General features: G+C 45.2%; 1 protein-coding gene across 1 annotated transcript in view; it reads right to left on the reverse strand.

Annotated features, from left to right (window-relative positions):
- The window catches only part of LOC135366689 (glypican-5-like), an 82,307-nt gene that overhangs the window by 52,296 nt on the left and 10,740 nt on the right, over positions 1 to 19,271 (reverse strand). The gene's annotated exons all lie outside the window — the stretch shown is intronic.

Genomic DNA, 19,271 nt, shown 5'->3' on the forward strand with positions numbered 1-19,271 from the left:
GAACTCTTTTTCTTTTCTTTTTTACTGGTGCTAGATCCAGTAGAAACATACGTCAACAGGAATTCGTTTTGTACCATTGTAACAGTACCTTGTAACAGTATACTTTTGTAAGAGTACCTTCGTAAGGGTACCTTTAATGCGTCTTTGTCCTGATTTGTTGGAAATCGGAAATGGGCTTCCTGTTTCCTTTTTTTTTTTCGTAGTCATTTTCCCTCGCCCTCGAAGTGTCCCGACCTTTTGCGAGTCACTGCAATACACGTATGATCATTATTCGTTCATTTCATGTACACTGATCTTCATCTACTTATCATCATCTACTCGCTCATGTTCATCTACTCGCAGAGTCCCGTTAATTCATTCTGTGACACTGAGGCATATATGTTCCCCATTCGCAGTCCAGTAATAGCCTTTGAGGGTTGACAGTATAAATAAATAAATAAAACCTGTTGATTATCGTTATATAGGTTAATTGTCAATTGCAGTGAGATGTGTCAGCATTACCGCATGGCCTTCTTGTGTTCTGTCCATATCTGTACATAGCATTATATACTTCATTGGGCTCGCTATAGTCCATTGTGCATTGAAGATATCGTTAGCTATTACATTACATATGAATAAATTTTCTGCGTACGATAACCGCCATATAAAGAGTAGTACGCCCCGTTCTATCCCGAAATGATAAGCGAGATACGTGATATGATAGGTTTGGCGCAACTCTTGGCGCAGAGCGTGTTATGCGGTGAAACTCTCTTCACAAAGTGTGGTCCCAGGATGTAGCTCTGAAGGAGCGCCCCCATGTAAGCGTGTAATCAAGGCGACGTGAGGATCCGGCCGGAGCCTTATGAAGTCTTATCACACCAGATTAAGGGCAATTGAGATCCAGAAAAGTGATTAACTGCGTGGGGCACTCTCAACAGCGTCCTCACATAAAGACAATGAAAAGAGGGCTCTCTCTGGCACAGAAACATTTGCGCAAGGCCGCACTTGTCCTGTATCTGTAGAATTTTTTTTTTTTTAGTTTATCTTTCCGTCATGCCCCCGACTACAACCTTCTTCCTTCTCTCTCATTTCGCTAGCTCCCTACGCGTTTTCTTATACTCTAAAAACAGAGCTTCACCACATAGCTCGCTCATGATAAATTTTCTGAAATTGCAGCTCTACTGCTGTACACAAAACTCGTGGCCCCATTTGCCTGACTTCTGTCATGTTCCTGCACTCTTAAAAATGAACTTCACCGCATAGCACACTCTTAGCCAACCATCATCTCGAATGATATCGTTATCTGCCCTGATTTGATGGAAACGGGGGGCGTACGCCTTTTTGTGACACTTATGCTGGTCATAATTGTCACAGAAAAGGCGTACGCCTCCCGTTTTCAACAAATCAGATCAGGTAACGATATCATTCGAGATTGTGGTTGGCTAGGAACGTGCTATGAGGTGAAGTTCATTTTTAAGAGTGTGTAAGTCCCACTTTCAATGTGCGGAGACTGCATTATATCCCCTGGCGGAGATGCACCTCTGTGAGTCACTTCAGTGCGTGACGTCATCACGATGCGGCGGCGCTGCTGTGATCATCGCGATCATCGAGTCACAGTGTGCTTTCGGTGGTGTAGCTATTGCATGTGCTACATGGTACAGAAACGGCAAAGACACCACACCATGCGGTTCACCACTCCCTTTTGCCCACCAGCGACGTCCGCCACATGCGCATGCGCAGGTGCACCCCCTTGTTGTTGTTATTGTTGTTGTTCAACAACGACTGCATAAATGACGGTGGGATGAGGTGATTCACTGCAACAATTGCGGTACCGTACCTCAGTGCGTGTGGGTTAATATATGAGTGGGATGACGATGAAAAAGATGAGGCATACACACTCGTAAACACACACATGACACACGCGAATGAGATATCACACACGCCGGTGCGTCGTGACTGATGGGGATGGTAGTTCATCCGGTCGGCCACCGGAGATGTAGCGCTGTGAAGATCACACCTCTGCATTCATGGCAAAAGCTCTGAGGTCAGAGGAGTTCAAGCAGGCTGGTAGCCAGACAGATAGAATGAGTGCAAGCATTGACGGTGCTGGACAGGGTTAGAACAAGGACCCAAGATTGCGGCAAGGCTGAGCGGCTTGTTGTTTATACACTCTTAGAAATGAACTTCACCGCATAGCACGCTCCTAGCCAACCAACATCTATAATGATATCGTTATCTGCCCTGATTTGTTGGAAACGGGAGGCGTACGCCTTTTCTGTGACACTTATGCAGTTCATAATTGTCACAAAAAAGGTGTACGCCTCCCGTTTCCAGCAAATCAGTTGAGAGAACGATGTTATTCGAGGTGATGATTGGTTGCGTGCTATGCGGTGAAGTCCATTTTTAAGAGTGTACACTCTTAGAAATGAACTTCACCGCATAGCACGCTCCTAGCCAACCATCATCTATAATGATATCGTTATCTGCCCTGATTTGTCGAAAACGGGAGGTGTACACCTTTTTGTGACAATTACGAACAGCATAAGTGTCAGAAAAAAAAGGCGCACGCCTCCCGTTTTCAACAAATCAGGGCAGATAACGATATCATTCGAGATGACGGTTCGCTAGGAGCGTGCTATGCGGTGAAGTTCATTTCTAAGAGTGTATACGGGTCAGTTGGGACTGGAGCATTGCCCAAGATAAAAACGCTAATTACGTATTTCCGTTTTACGTACTCATGTCACATTTCGAAAAAAGAAAGAAAAGAAACTGACTTGTGTCCCTGAGCTTTTCGACTCAGCCAAGACACATCGTCAAACACAAGCAGAAAGGTATATATTGATTGCACATTCACTGTTACCCTTTCCCCTTTATACAGACGGCAGGGCACACATTTTTCTCTCCGTCAACAGCAACAACACCGAATAAATAACGAGAACAAACCTCCGCAGCTGGCACACGCAACAATACCCGTAGAAGAAGAAGAATGAATTTACGACTCGCCCCCTTCGTGTACTCAATATCACGTTTCGTCGTCCCATATGTGTTACCGTCTTTGGAATTTTCGGCAGACGGTTTTCATGCGTGCCGTCTGCTCACTGCTTCGCATCCTCCTCTCCCAGGACGCACGCAAACTACAGACTAAAGCTATATACGCCTATGCAAAGCATGAACGGGTCATCACTGGCTCTTAATTACGCCAACGAGAACGTATAATAAAGCGTATAGCAGGATATATATACGGAGCAACCAAGGTCAAAGCGAGACCATATGCAGACGAGAGTCCATATTGGATATACTATGCACTTTCGCTTCAGTTGCGGGCAGGGTATACCGTCTGCGTGACTCCTGCGCTCTTGAAAGAGATGCTTCGCCACATAACACGCTGAAGGACGACCTTCGCACAGATACACGTAGATATCGTTATCGCATTGTTTGTGTTATCATTGTCATGTGCGTATATACTAATTTAAAACAGACCGAGTAACAGACTCCTGCTCTCTAAAAACAGAGCATCACCACACAGCACGCTCCTACATTCTTAAAAATGAACTTCACCGCATAGCACGCTCCTAGCCAACCATCATCTCGAATGATATCGTTATCTGCCCTGATTTGTTGAAAACGTGAGGGTACACCTTTTTTTGTGGCACTTATGCTGTTCATTATTGTCACAAAAATGGCGTACGCCTCCCGTTTTCAACAAATCAGGGCACATAAAGATATCATTCGAGATTATGGTTGACTAGGAGCGTGCTATGCGGTGAAGTTCATTTTTATGAATGCAGTCAACCACCAACCCGAATGACAACGTTATCTAACTTTGTTTTAATGAAAACGGGGGGTGTACGCCATTTTTCTGGCAATTATGAACTGCGTAATGCCACAAAAATGGCGTACGCCCACCGTTTTCAAGGAAACAGGGGAAAGAACGGTGTCATTCGACAAGATGATGGGCTAGGAGCGTGCTATGTGGTGAAGTTCATTTTTAAGAGCTTCACCAAATAGCGAACCCTTTCACCACCACCACCACCTCATTTTTAAGAGTGTGGCCAGGCCAACCATCCCCCCATCCCGAATGACACCATTCTCTCCTCCGATTCTTTTCTTTTTTTTTCGAAAACGGGAGGCGTACGCCTTTTTGTGACACTTACGCAGTTATGTTACACAAATCACGACTGATAAAGGTATCATTCTGTGCAACGAATGGCACTTATGTCGTGAGGTGTGTTGTTACGTATAAGTGCCACAAAAAGGCGTACGATGCCATTCGGGATGACGGTCGTATACACTCTTGAAACAGATGACGAGGGGCACACATCGATAACATCCGCGACTGGGGAAAATATTGACATAAATATTCTTGCCATTCCTACCCTGTATAGTTCCTACATTCTTAGAAAGATCGATGGTATCGATGTTCTGAAAACATCGATAAAGATACATATTTTTCTCGCAGATGTCGCAATATGTCGATAAACGTGGATACAGTATCCAGTTTCCCGCGGATATCGATATACGTAGATAAAATGTAGATATATATCCACCAAACATCGATATCTTGATAATTGAATCGGATGTTTATCGCTATTCCGAATCACGATGCTTCCGAAGCCTTAAGGCTTCTGAATTATTATTATTATTAATTAATTATTATTAAATAATAATAATAATAATGAATAAATAATGGTTAATAAATTGCAAATGTGGACATTGCCAATATTGGTCCAATATTGGGCCAATAAGTTGTGCTTATTGGGTTAATAATAATAATAATGAATAAAGAATGAGTTAATAAATTGTAAATGTTAATAAATAATGGCTTAATGCTTGGGTTAATTAACGCACCCGAAACACGGGTTTGTTATCATTAAACATATCCCCCCCCCCCCGAAACACACATTTCTCTCTCTCTTTTTTTTTTTTTTTCTTTGGTCAGCGCAACTTGAACAAATATTCACACAAACGCAGACCTTTTCAACCTTCCCAAGCATAATAGTTACCACTCACGAAGCCAGATTTCACACCCAGCGTTGGGTACACCGCTATATCTACACATGCACACGCGCGTGGCTCTCTAAACAAACCGCGATCCGAACCGCACACGGACGGACGGGGGGGTCTCGTATTTACATGACGTACTCAAGGCCATAATACGGGAGCGCCTATAGGGTTTGCCACTTCCCATCCTAACAAACACTGTCAGCGGCTACCCACCATAAATATGCCCGTAAACGGGTCAATAAATCGGCACAAGTCGGTGAGCCGACAGGACAGCATCTCTGATGGAAGCCAGAGTCTATAGGGGAGGACAAAGCCTTTATATAGTTTATATTCGTCGTGTTTGGTCAGGCATATACGTGTACCGGTCTGCGCATGCTCAGGTCTTGAGATTGGAGTATATGTACATTTTGTTGTTGCTTTTTTGTTGTTTTTTTCGCGCCGCGAGGGTAGGCGGTTATCCTCCAATAGTAAAACTTCACACCAGGGTTGCGGAGTTGCCATTCCGAGGTTGGAATGATTCCGGAATTATTTCAGATTTATCATGAGCCCGGAATGGAATTGGAATGGAATGGGAATGGAATTAGGCATTTTTGCCCTCGCGCCCTCTGTACATACGCATCGCACCTGCACACGGTCAAGGGCGAAATAACCTTGTCTTTGTGCTTTTTCCGTGCTGGATAATGTCAAATCTCTTCTAGCACTGCTGGGCTACCTAGCACGGTTATCGGTCCCTTTCTTTCTTTCTTTTTTTTTTTTTTTTTGATGGATTTAAAGGAATGGAATGGGGTTGCCAAGCCATTCCAGGAGTGGGAATTGGCCGTACCTTTTCATTCTGAGGAATTGAAAGGAAAGAATTATCACAAATCTCCATTCCTCGGAATGGAATGGAATTGGAATGGAATGGATGATCCCATTCCGCAACCTTGCTTCACACCATAATCTAGCTGCGCAAAATGGTACCGTTATAACGCTTCATTTATAAATTGTAATATGTAATGTATATCTATTTAATGACATAGGAGCAAATTAATCCAGAGTGCGACCGCCGTGGAGTCGCTTATGCCCCTAGTTGTCTCGCGGCGTAAAGCCATGAATTATCATTATCATCACCACAGGAGTGACTGGGGGTTCTTCCAATCCCCTTTACGTGGATTGGCAATTGCTCCTCATACAAAGCAAACAAGTTAGGCAGGGTAAAAAGTAGGGCAGTATAGAAAATATTTTTCAGCCAGAGAAGCATTCTTCAACTGATTTTTTGAAGGATTTCCATAGGTCAATATCGATGCTATTCTGCAACATAGGGATGCGTATGTATTGTAATCTGTGTTGGCCATGTGTTGTTCTAAATTTCGGGATAATCCAGGTTTGTTGGCAGTTGGGTGACATCCAGGATTTGAGGGAAGAAGGGGACGGACGCCATTCTGTAATTAGACATAGATGCAAAGTGTTCCAAAAAGTCTCCCATTTTCAACAAATCAGGAGAGACAACATCATTTGGAATACTAGATGGTAGGGAGTGATAACGCCCTTTTATTCAACGACCACTCCCGTTCTGTTTCATTTCTAATCGAAAACGGAAAGAGTATGCCTTTTGGGGACACTTTGCATTCTGTGGCAATTGTCACAAAAAACGCTTTTACTCCCCACCCTTTCCCCAAGTCACTGTCACCATCGTCGGTGTCTTGTACACTGTTAAAACAGAACTTCACCACATAGCACGCTCCTAACCAACCATCATACCGAATGATATCATTCTGTGTCATGATTTGTTCAAAACAGGCGGGAGGCGCCTATTTTATCTTGTCCCAGATAGGCGCCTCCCCCCTGTTTTGAACAAATCATGACACAGAATGATATCATTCAGTATGATGGTTGGTTAGGAGCGTGCTATGTGGTGAAGTTCTGTTTTAACAGTGTAACATGACCATTTTGTGCAGAGGTTGACCTTCTAGCGAACTATGCGGTGAATTTATCTTTACAGGGAACATTCCACAGGCAGAAACGCAAAGCTAATCGAACAGACGAGAGGGTAAAAGTTTTCGCATTGTCCTCCTTCACAACAGCCAAGTACCCTCTGAACAATAAACGTACAAAACCGCCCAGTTTTGACGAATATATTTCGTTAATTGAATCATCACTCCGACCATAAAAGGTATACTGTCGGTAAAATAGGTCACGAAGCTCACGCGGGCAAGGAATGCCCAATAAAAAGTCGAACCGCGAGACGATAAAGAGAAAAGAAAGTAAGGAAATAGAATAGCGACGAGCGAAAGCAGTAAATCATGAGAGGCGGACGGCTCTGCCCCGTTGTTGTGTAGTCGAGTACATAACCCATGTCTCGCGTGTGTCTACTATAGACCAGCACTACTCGCTGCGATGGACATTTTACGACCCGAGAGGTCTGCGTACTCGGTTAGTCCCATTTCGTTGAACGGGACAGCAATGAAAGTGAAGAGATCGACGCTGCTCTGTCTGCTTTTTGTACACTGGTCGTATACTTCTGTATACGTTTGCACTGTTATTCCGACTGAACGCTGCTGTATACGACATGCGCTTCTATGCGTTTTCGTCGACTGCATCTATGGAAGCTAGGTCAACATTGAGTGAACAAAAAGCAGTGCCCGGATGTTGTCACGTACTCTTAAAATATACACTCTAAAAACTGAACTTCACCGCATAGCACGCTCTGCGCCAACCATTGCCACGAATGATTGGGTTATCGCTTCTGATTTGAGGAGAGAGTGAGGCGTACGCCTTTTTGTGTCAATTATCATATATCCAAATTGACACAAAAAGGCGTACCCCTCCCTCTCTCCTCGAATCAGAAGCGATAACCGTATCATTCGTGGCAATGGTTGGCGCAGAGCGTGCTATGCGGTGAAGTTCAGTTTTTAGAGTGTAGAACCGGCTCTCCACATAATTATGTGTTAACATTCTGAAAGTCAACCGTTGCACACACTCTTAAAAATGAACTTCAACGCATAGCACGCTACTAGCCAACCATCATCCTAAATGATATCGTTATCTGCCCTGATTTGTTGAAAACTGGAGGCGTACGCCTTTTTTGTGACACTTATGCTGTTCATAATTGTCACAAAAAAGGCGTACACCTCCCGTTTTCAACAAATCAGGGCAGATAACGATATCATTCGAGATGATGGTTGGCTAGGAGCGTGCTATGCGGTGAAGTTCATTTTTAAGAGTGTACTCTTAAAATATAGAACCGTCTCTCCACATAATTATGTGTTAACATTCTAAAAATCAACCGTTGCACAGGATGGTACCGTTATCACTCCTGCTTTGTGGAAGGGGCGGGGCGTACGCCGTTTCTGTGATGATTAACGCAGCTGTAAAAGTGTCACAAAATGGCGTACGCCTACCGTGCGACAGAACGATGTCGTTCGTGATTATGTTTTCGCGTCCCGTCTCTTCTCCAGCATTCTCATCTGCGCCGGAATATTCGGAGCAGCGTACACTCCAAAAACAAAACTTCAGTGCGTAGGACGCTGTGCGCCAACCAATGCCACGAATGATAGGGTATCGCTTCTGATACGTTTTCTGTCGTCTGCTACGGAATATCTTGTGATTGAGCCCGGAACCCACCTGAATACACTAGTGGAACAAAAACAAAGCATTGCTAACGGGGTATTCCGCTCCGTGCTGTGTTGTGCATCCGCACGGTGCCAGAATACCGGGAGTGGCGCACTGCACACTTAGCAGACGACATCTGCGTCTTTTTTTTTTTTTTTCTGTCGTCTGCTACGGAAGATCTTGTGGGTGAGCCGCAGGATGTCCCCCGTGGCTAGAAGAGAACGACGTGGCAACACAAAGGTATGACGTTTTACTCATGTTGCGCTGGAATATTCTGGGGAGCGTCGCTCGCGTCAAGACCACGACATATTATAGATTATAACAGCCATGTCATAATCGGCAACCCCAATGAGGAGCCCGTCCGCACGATCCGCTAGGGGCACTACTCATCGGCCCGCGAGATCTACATCATGATTGGACAGTGGAAATTGGACGTACGACTACCGTAGCAGACGACAGCAACCGCTCCTATGAAAACGCGTAGAATGATGATGATAATCAACTTTGGAAAGAAACATCTCCCGTGGGACATCCACCGCTTGTACTAAAATACTAAGGCAAGCTGAAGTACAAAGTATTGCAGAAATTGAGGAAGCAATAGCCGGGCCGATGAGCAGCGCCACCTCTAGCTTCCAAATGCGGCGCTGGGAAGGGGTGCCTATGACATAGTCGTTATAACCTAGTACACTCTTAAAAATGAACTTCACCGCATAGCACGCTCCTAGCCAATCATTATCTCGAATGATATCGTTATCTGCCATGATTTGTTGAAAACGGGAGGCGTACGCCTTTTCTGTGACAATTATGAACAGCATAAGTGTCACAGAAAAGGCGTACACCTCCCGTTTTCAACAAACCTGCAGATAACGATAAGCAGATAACGATATCATTCGAGATGATGGTTGGATAGGAGCGTGCTATGCGGTGAAGTTCATTTTTAAGAGTGTAGGTCTTGGTCAGGACACGGAAGAGAACACGTTCTACGTCCTCGACTGCGGTGATCCGTCGCAACGCTCCACCGGCCACAGAATGCTACACACGACGTTAAACGGAACCCAACCCGTGTCTCGCTTCCTTTCACACACAATTGCTGGTTGTCCGCGCACCAATTAATTTTTCCTGCCATCTCCCACTTTTTTGCGAAGGGAATCGCCACAATTATGTACGGACGGCATCCAATTAAAAAGTGCACTTTATAACCCCCCCGAGCGCACGTGCCTACGCGTCCTTCCTTAGAGCACGGCATAATACTCTGCCCCCTAAGTGTTACCGGCCGCTCGTTAGCGCTCGCCGTTCGCAATTAGCGAAGACGCCCCCTAATTGTTCATCAGCTTCATATCCATGAATAAGGGCGACGCCGTGCACAACCTATATGGAATGCGGTGACGTCACGGCGGAGATGAAAGAGTGAGTAGCCAGCGCGCGGCGAAATATTTCTGCGGGGTCAAGGGTCTTGCTGACAGGATGCATTTTTTTTTTCTTTTGCGTGTGTCTGTGTGCTCGCCAACGCGTATGTAGTTAGGTGGTTCTGCGGTACAAATTACGCCCTGAGAATACAGAACTCCACCGTATAAGCTCCAAGCCAACCATCATCCCATATGATATCCTTCTCCCCCCCCCCCCTAGGGGTGCCACCCTTTCGGTTCGCGAATACAGAACACCGGGGAGGGGGGGGGGGGCATTGTTGCTGTAGATGGTTAAAAAAAACGATTCCCTCAACCCGCGTGAAGCAACCGAACAAAATAGTGAAAGTATCTTTTTTTTTCTCTATGTGCAGCAGGTACCACATCTGAAAGCGTTGAAAAAAAGGCCACGACTTTTTTAAAGAGGATAGTGCTTTGTTGCACTGGGGTTTTACACGCTGTTTTAAGGCACAACAGTAGAACGTATAATACGATGTATACATATATATACTGTGAACCCTCGTTATTATGACCATGGCCGTTCCCGAAAATTTCGGTCATAATGCGGAATTGTCATATTAACGGGGGTGATTTGCAGAGGTTTCACTGCATTGTTCCCCAGGAGCATGGTCGTAAAGCGCATATGTCAGATTATCGGGGGTCATATTAACGAGGGTTCACTGTACATCTATAGGCATAGAACACATTCGATGTATGAATAAATGTCTTTTTTATCCGAGTTGCTTTAGTTATTTCAGACTACAAATAACTCTGGGTCCGGCCGAAAACCAGTCTAAGTCTATGGTAGCCAGGACATGCGGAAATGCGGGACAAGCAGGAAGGCCCCTGGTTGGTCGGCTGGAAAGCATAACGCCGCATTTTCATTGGTCCAGTCAACGTCATTTGCATTGTGCCCAGTACTGTGTGAACTATCTCAAACTATATGTGTTCTTTAGGGAGCTGTTACTGCTGGCCCTGCTAAGCCCCCTCCATCTTTTGCCCTGTTTTGGATCGGATGAAGTAGATTGTGTAAGGAGGCTTCTAATAATATATGAGACGTTGTATACATCTTCATGTGGCTCAACGTAGCTTTGATTGCTCATTTTATTGCAATCACTCAATCTTTGGCGACGATGACGCAACCGAAAAACTCGTCGTAAGGTTTTTTTTTTACTCCGACTTGGCCAATTTCCGAACATTTTATGTCCGGATTACACCTTCACCCGGACACCGAATGCAAGCCTTGAAGTTCAACAACTGTTCGGGTGAAATCCGGACAGGTGGCAACTCTACCCTCCCCTGATTTCTTAAACACGGCGGGCGCCTTTTTGTGACGCAGTTATGCGAATTGTCACAAAAAGGCATACGCCTCGCGCTTTCCACAAATCAAGAGTGATAATGGTATTATTGTGTGCAGTGTTTTTGTTTTGACAGTGCATTGTACCGAATGATGGGGTTATCGCTTTTAATTTGTGGAGAAACCGAGACGTACGCCTTTTTATGACAATTCACATTACTGCGTAAATGTCACAAACGGGTGCAGCAATAACCACAAAAATAATAATAATAACAGGAATAGTACCGTTCTCTTTGGCGACTTCTTGAAAATGGGAGGCTCGTGACATTTTTGAATTTTTGGTCATTTGCCACAAAATGGCGTATGCATCACTCTCTCCTCAAATCATAAGCGCTAACTATATCGCAACCATATATCAGTGGCGAAGAGGGCGTCGCCAAGACAACGCGAAGAATAGAGACGACAACGTATAAAGCCAATGTATACACTCTTAGAAAGTCCATTTTTAAGAGTGTATGTATACGCCAATATTCATTATAGACAGCAATGTACCAACTACCTCCAAGTTTCTGCGTAGACCGTGTTGAACGGTAAAGTTTAGCTTTTAAAGTGCAAAAAGCTCTACTAGACTGACGCGCAATAAAAAAAAAAAAACTTTCCAAGCAATTTTCTCTTCCTCGCACGCTGATCGCGCGCGCCTCTACACCCCTCCCTCCTTTTCTTTTTCTTTTCCCCCTAATAAACATATATTCCCCCCTTCTACACTCACACATCATCAACTTGCCATCTCTGAAGGAATGAATCAGAAAAAAATACATATATCATTAGCATTTTCTCATTAACGAAGCAGAAAGAAACATGCACGGTTTTCCCATTTATTCCTCCACCAGATAAAAAGAACGCCACCATATGTGCGGCCTAACATCCCTCTCATGGCCATTGCCGTGGATGTATATACACATACCTTGAGTCTGCACGCGCTGCTTTTGAATGAACGAACGAACGAACGAACGAAACCAAACGACGACATTCCCAGTGATCCGCCACGCTCTTTCGGGCTATATCACATTCAACGGAATCGTCCCTCCGTAGTTCATAAACGGGCAGTGTTGTTTATGGTTCAGCCGGGCTCTATATATGTGTGTATACGGGGCGCAGTTCTCTGTCCCGAGACCTCGTGGGACTCTGAATGCAAATGCGCTCATTAGCAGCGCAACGACCGCGTTTGCTCGTCAGAATTCGCCGAAGTATACAGCACGGTTCTGCCTGATGCGCCAATGGAATCTATATGAAATGTTTTGAGACCGTACGACGAACGATCAATATAATATGGTTTGCAACAGGATTGCGCAACGGCGCAAATCGATATTACTTCACTGTGAAGTCGACGTTACGAATTCCTGCGCCAGTATTGTTATTCTCCGGCATTGTGGTTAAAGCTGAAAGAAGGAAGTCGCTGAACAGGCTAGCCAGCTGTATAGAACTCGAACCCACACCTGTATGTATTTTCTGTGTGTTCCAGTCTCAGATCATGAATTTCCCATCATGCTCTCTTTTGGCTTTGGTGGAGCGCGTGGTTCCACACTGCATCTTCGCGTGGTACTCAGTTCAATTCAAGTCTATTTTTTTCGGTGTCCATGAACAACCAGGGCGGTCTGAGTAATGGTGTGCCCACAAATGAAAAAAAAAAAAAGAGCAGAAAAAAAATGATATATTATAGACACTAACTACCAGTCTATAGTCAGCGTTTCCTGCTCCCCAGAGCTTTCGTGTCATTGTTTTTTGGAAACTTGTTCCTCCTCCAGAAGATCCGAAAACCGCGAACAAAATCACTTGGATTGGATTGGAAAAGAAAGAAAAATATGGAGAGGTTAGTCCCGACCCAGTCAGAACTGGTTACTCCAAAACGCGTTTGTGGGTGAAAAAAAAAAAGAGCTAGAGAAAAGAGAAGAACAAACAAACAAACAAAAACAGAAAAAGGGGTAGAGTGGGTGTAGCAGGATAAAGCATAAAGGAAAGGGGAGACGTTAGGACACCGAGAAACACTCACTGCACAATGTCAGACACAGCGCGAACACAGTGTCACAGAAGTTGTCACAGAGTGTCACAGAAGTTGTCACAGAGTGTCAAGCAGGTTCGAAGCGGTAAGGAAGTCCACAAGAGCGTACAATGCTGTCACCTGCACTGTTAAAACAGAACTTCACCACATAGCACGCTCATAGCCAACCATCATTCCGAATAATATCATTCTGTGTCCTGATTTGTTCAAAACAGGGGGGAGGCGCCTATCTGGGACAAGATAATCTGTCCCAGATAGGCGCCTCCTCCCATTTTCGACAAATCAATACACAGAATGATATAATTCGGAGTGATGGTTGGCTATGAGAATGCTATGTGGTGATGTTCTGTTTTAACAGTGTGGTGATGGGCAGCCTACACTCTTAAAAATGAACTTCACCTCATAGCACGCTCTTAGCCAACCACCATCTCGAATGATATCGTTATCTGCCCTGATTTGATAGAAACGGGAGGCGTACGCCTTTTTTGTGACACTTATGCTGGTCATACTTGTCACAGAAAATGCGTACGCCTCCCGTTTTCGACAAATGAGGTCAGATAACGATATCATTTGAGATGATGTTTGGCTAGGAGCGTGCTATGCGGTGAAGTTCATTTTTAAGAGTGTAGAACCTTCCAACAGAATCACAAAATATCCCTGACCGTGCTGCTTTCCCTGCTTACAGTTTCATGACACCCAGTCGCAGGTCGCCGCCGGCCGGTCGTCTCCTTTGGCGCTCGTAACATTTGAGTATATACTCTGCATAATTAACCGTTCCTATATACATATCTCCCTTTCTTCAAACGGAGATATTCTACTGCTGATAGCATTAACAGCTGCCCCCCTTCGAACGTCACATCCTGTTTCTACGAGTTTCCTGTGGGAACTCGCAGGCAAGACGAGCGGAAGAACGTCCAACTCAGCTCCTCGATCGCCGGTTGCCACGGTGTACCACAACAGATTGGCTAGAACAGGTCGTACCGCGGACACTTATGCTTTCACAACACTCTAGGGTCCTCTTCTTCGAGTAACATCCCCCATACTATAGAAACTTAATTCGCTGGAAAACGCTCCGTCTGATCCCTTAATACAGTAATCGGGGTCGGTTCAGACGCACCTCACTGTCGTAACAAACCACGGGGCTTTCGAGGAATCGTCGATGCCCCCCCCCCCCCCCCCCCCATTCATATACCTTCTCCCTTCGGGTGACAACAATGTACTTTTTATACGCGTCAATCCTGAATGCAAAGTCGGATGGCAGCGCGCAGAAAGGGAGGGGGCATTTTCTCGATTGGAATGCGTCGGGTGGGGGCAAAGCCGGGAATGCCAACAAACAGAAGCAAACTGTCTGGTATGCGCTACGCTGGAATTCGGCAAGGAGGATGTACGCAGGTTTGGGGGGGGGGGGGGAGCAATCTACCTACCTATACGTGGGAACCGGATGTGACGCCGAGGATCACACCTGTTTGAACAGGGCCAGCAGACGACCCCCCCACTGGGCGACGCCATTGGCGCCAGAGTTGCCAGGCGGGGCCACGCGATGCCGCTCAGGTTAGGAATAATTGCCAGATCGAACAAGTTGAGGCAAAGTGATGAAAAGCGCGACCGGACATGCCGTCGCTCTCTCTGTCTGTGTTTGCTGGGGCGGGGGGGGGGGGGGGGGGGGGTCCGCCCCGTTTCTTCGGGATCTCTATCGGAGTGGCTGGTTCCATATCGTAAAAGAATTTAGGTTATGCACCAGACGGGAGAGAGTGGGATCCTTCCGGTTTTCTTTTTCTTTCTAACATTCAAGTGTCCTCCATCATTATGAACTTCACCACGTCAGGACTTCATTAGAGGTGGTGGCGGTTAATGGTGGTGCATGGTGTCCGCCCATTTCATCGAACGCCGTTTCATCGACGCCGTTTTATCGAACGCCTTTTCGACGAACGCCGTTTCATCAACCAAGGTTAGGTCAGGAGAGCCTTTGACGTATTTCACACGTTGCCGCAAGAAAAAGCGGCGGCCACCGATTCGATGAAGCGACGTTCGATGAATCGGCTGTCGATGAAACGTCCCTTTTCGACGAAATGGCGTTCGATGAGACGGCGTTAATGGTGAACCTCGTCAGTTGGTGGTTGTGGTGGTACTGCTTAAACTGAACTGTATACTGTCAGAACTTCACTGAACTTCGTCAAAGCTTCATCATATATAGCATGCTTCTACACTCTTAAAAATGAACTTCACCACACAGCACGCTCCTAGCCAACCATCATCCCGAATGACAACGTTCTCGCTCTAGATTTGTTGAAAACGGGAGGAGGAGGAGCCTATTTTGAGCCGTGCATAATGGCACAAAATAGGCTCCTCCTCCCGTTTTCAACAAATCGGGGGCGAGAACGTTGTCATTCGGGGTTATGGTTGGCTAGGAGCATGCTATGTGGTGAAGTTCATTTTTGGACTGAATTGGAAGGGAAATTACTATTGCGTATATAGCAACAATGGAAAAAGTACAAGCAAATAACAATCGAGAAAACATAAATAAATAAATACATCAAGTTATTAAAGCGCCCCTTTGTGTACGCTGAGCTTAACTGCGGTTCGGCAGTTAATATGTGTCCGTGTAACGGGAGTAATAAAACTTCACAAAATGTGCCAATTTTTTTTCTAAAATGCAATCCACGTGGAACCCGCGTATACTGTCACATCACTCTTAAAAATGAAGTTCACCGCATAGCACGCTCCTAGCCAACCATAATCTCGAATGATCTGCCCTGATTTGTTGAAAACGGTAGGCGTACGCCTTTTTTGTGACAATTATATGAACAGCATAAGTGTCACAAAAAAGGCGTACTCCTCCCGTTTTCAACAAATCAGGGGGCTTAATCGCTTCATCGTCGTTACAGGCTAACGAGTGGCGGGAAATTCAAAAAGGCGGGCGGGAACTTTAAAAAGTGGGACACGTGATAAAACACGTGCACGGCGCTCTTCGCGCGATACGTGAAGGCCGTGGTACACGTCACACGCAATGTGTCACGTGCCCACCTTTTTGAATTTCCCGCCACTCGTTAGCTTGTAACGACCGTAACGACGATGAAGCGATTAAGCCCCCAGGGCAGATAACGATATCACTCGAGATTATGGTTGGCTAGGAGCGTGCTATGCGGTGAAGTTCATTTTTAAGAGTGCAGGAAATAGCAGTTTGTTACAGTAACCGTTCTGACGCAATAAAAGAATGGTTCATAAATTTTTTATTACAAGATAAAAAAAAGAAAATACACGATCATGACAATTAGCGTAGCTTTCTGCACAGCTGGCAAAATATAAAACCCCAAAAAATGCAGCGGGCTCCACACACAAAGCTCAACCTGTTCTACCATTCACTCTACGCATAGACACACACGCACACACACGAGCCATTCATTTTTTTTTACGGCAAGCAAGCGGTGCGTGCAAGACTTCGTTGGAGGCGGTTCAAAATGGTACTCGGGGAGCGGCCGTCGGCATTTAAGTACAGGGCAAACAATTGCACCTCCGGCACAGGTATCACTGACCAAATCCTCCCAGCTATACTGCACAAATAGAACTTGTGTATGGCTAACGGTGGCTATTGTTGATATATCGTTTATTTCGCATTGTATCGTATTGGAGGGGGGAAAAAAGAAAAGGAAAATATGAAGATGAAGACTTCGTCAACTTTGAAGTTTATTTTGTCTATATGAATCGCAGTCCATTGTGAACAGACCTGCAAAGTAATTGACTGCAAGTAACGCAATTGTTCTAATTAATTACTTCATTGTAATTACTTATCCGGAGAATGACACTCGATAGCACATAATCCTAACTGTAATTTAATTTAATGTTTGTCCACTTTTCACCCACGTCAATAGCTCTGAATTCCGCGAAAGGTTGTAATTAAATTCCTAAAAATACTAAGTTTTACTTCAGAAAATCTTGAAACTTATTTGGAATACACTCACACAGACTTTCGTCACATAATGAGGCCGTTTGCGTTCGTGTCACGCGTTTTAAGCTAATTTTGTTAATTGAACTCGCAATTTAGCCGAGCAGAGGTAGTTTTGTTCACAGGGTTGTTCGCAAGATTTCTACAAAAATTTGACAACCGCAAATCCATCACTGGGCGAAGCGCGATCGCTGATATTAGTGAGTTTTAGTATAACGTACGGGAAAACGGGAGGCGTACGCCTTTTCGTGACAACAGCTTTATTTTGATGATGACTGGGGTGCTCCATCGCCACGGGCGATACTTCATACAAGTGCTCATAGTAATCTGGTGAAAATATAAACTATGAATATTATATTAGAATGTAATGTAATAATGCAGAATAATAAATTGTAGAATATACAAAGCACAGCTCGATACCACGAAACACCTTGAAAAAGAGACAATTCTGATCTCAAGTACGATTTCCAAAGGACATTCCAGAACTTTGATCTAATGACAACAGTCAGGTCGCGCGACCTTTCCCATTGTAACGGCGATGTGATAACGAAGGAAAGAAGAAAAAAAAAGATGGGGATGTGAGTTTCGACGAAGTGAGAAGTGACCCATTGTGACATCTCCCGAAACCTTCAAAACACTCTTAAAAATGAACTTCACCGCATAGCACGCTCCTAGCCAACCATCATCTCGAATGATATCATTATCTGCCCTGATTTGTTGAAAACGGGAGGCGTACGCCTTTTTATGACACTTATGCTGCTCATAATTGTCACAAAAAAGGCGTACGCCTCCCGTTTTCAACAAATCAGTGAAGATAACGATATCATTCGAGATGATGGTGGGCCAGGAGCGTGCTATGCGGTGAAGTTCATTTCTAAGAGTGTACGAGGCTATGTAACTTCGTCATCCTGCACTCTTAAAAATGAACTTCAGCACATAGCACGCTCCTAGCCAGCTATCATCTCAAATGATATCGTTATCTGCCCTGATTTGTTGAAAACGGGAGGCGTACGCCTTTTCTGTGACACTTATGCTGTTCATAATTGTCACAAAAAAGGCGTACGCCCCCCGTTTTCAACAAATCAGGGCAGATAACGATATCATTTGAGATGCTGGTTGGCTAGGAGCGTGCTATGTGGTGAAGTTCATTTTTAAGAGTGTGAAGGGTGCGCAGCCTCTGCCGCAACGTTGACATGATTGTACGCTTCAATTAACGCCTTTTAACTAATTGGTTTAACTCCCGATAAAATACTCGTCTTTTAATTTAAAATAGGATTCTTTAAAATAGGACTCGTAGTCCTATATCTGTTGTCCGCTCCCCATTTATTTTGTACTTGTATCAATTCGTCGCCATCCGACTTTTCATCTCGAGCCTCACGACAGAAAGTCCCATATCGTCCGCCCATCAACTGTTACGGATGTGCACTGGATCGGTCACTTTACCTACATTATTCTACACCGAAAAGAGAACAGTCTCCTCCGCGCACGCTGCCCACCAACATAAATCAAACCCCCCACCCACGAAAAAAATAAATAAATAAAAAATGCACTGCTTTCCAAAACGTCCTCATCCACAATACCGCGCTCGCCGCGCGGTCGGGTGGGTTCTACGTGTGTCCTGTCAGTCTTGAACAAGCAACTATAAATTATCTCGTCTCGTCCGGGATTCGGCGAGAACGCGCCCAGGAAGGCCGGCGGCCCATAAGTGGGACGGTGATGATCCCCGATGAAAGTTGAAACAAAAACGGAACCTTGACCTTGAAGGGGCGTGGCCTCCGAGTGATGTCACCGACGGAGGAGCAAATAAAATACCTCGGTGGCGGCTAGACAACGCGGTGGAATGATTCAAGCGTTCATTGGCACCATGGCAACCGGCCGCGCACTGGCTCCGTGCCGAACGTGTGACTTGTGCAGACAGAAAGGAATTCAGCCGCTGCGCCCTGCGCACGGCCCTGCGCCAACGCCGGCACTCGCTACGGTGCTCGCCTGGGGTTT

The sequence above is a fragment of the Ornithodoros turicata genome, chromosome 8, assembly GCF_037126465.1.
Source record: "Ornithodoros turicata isolate Travis chromosome 8, ASM3712646v1, whole genome shotgun sequence".
In the NCBI taxonomy this organism is placed as follows: domain Eukaryota; kingdom Metazoa; phylum Arthropoda; class Arachnida; order Ixodida; family Argasidae; genus Ornithodoros; species Ornithodoros turicata.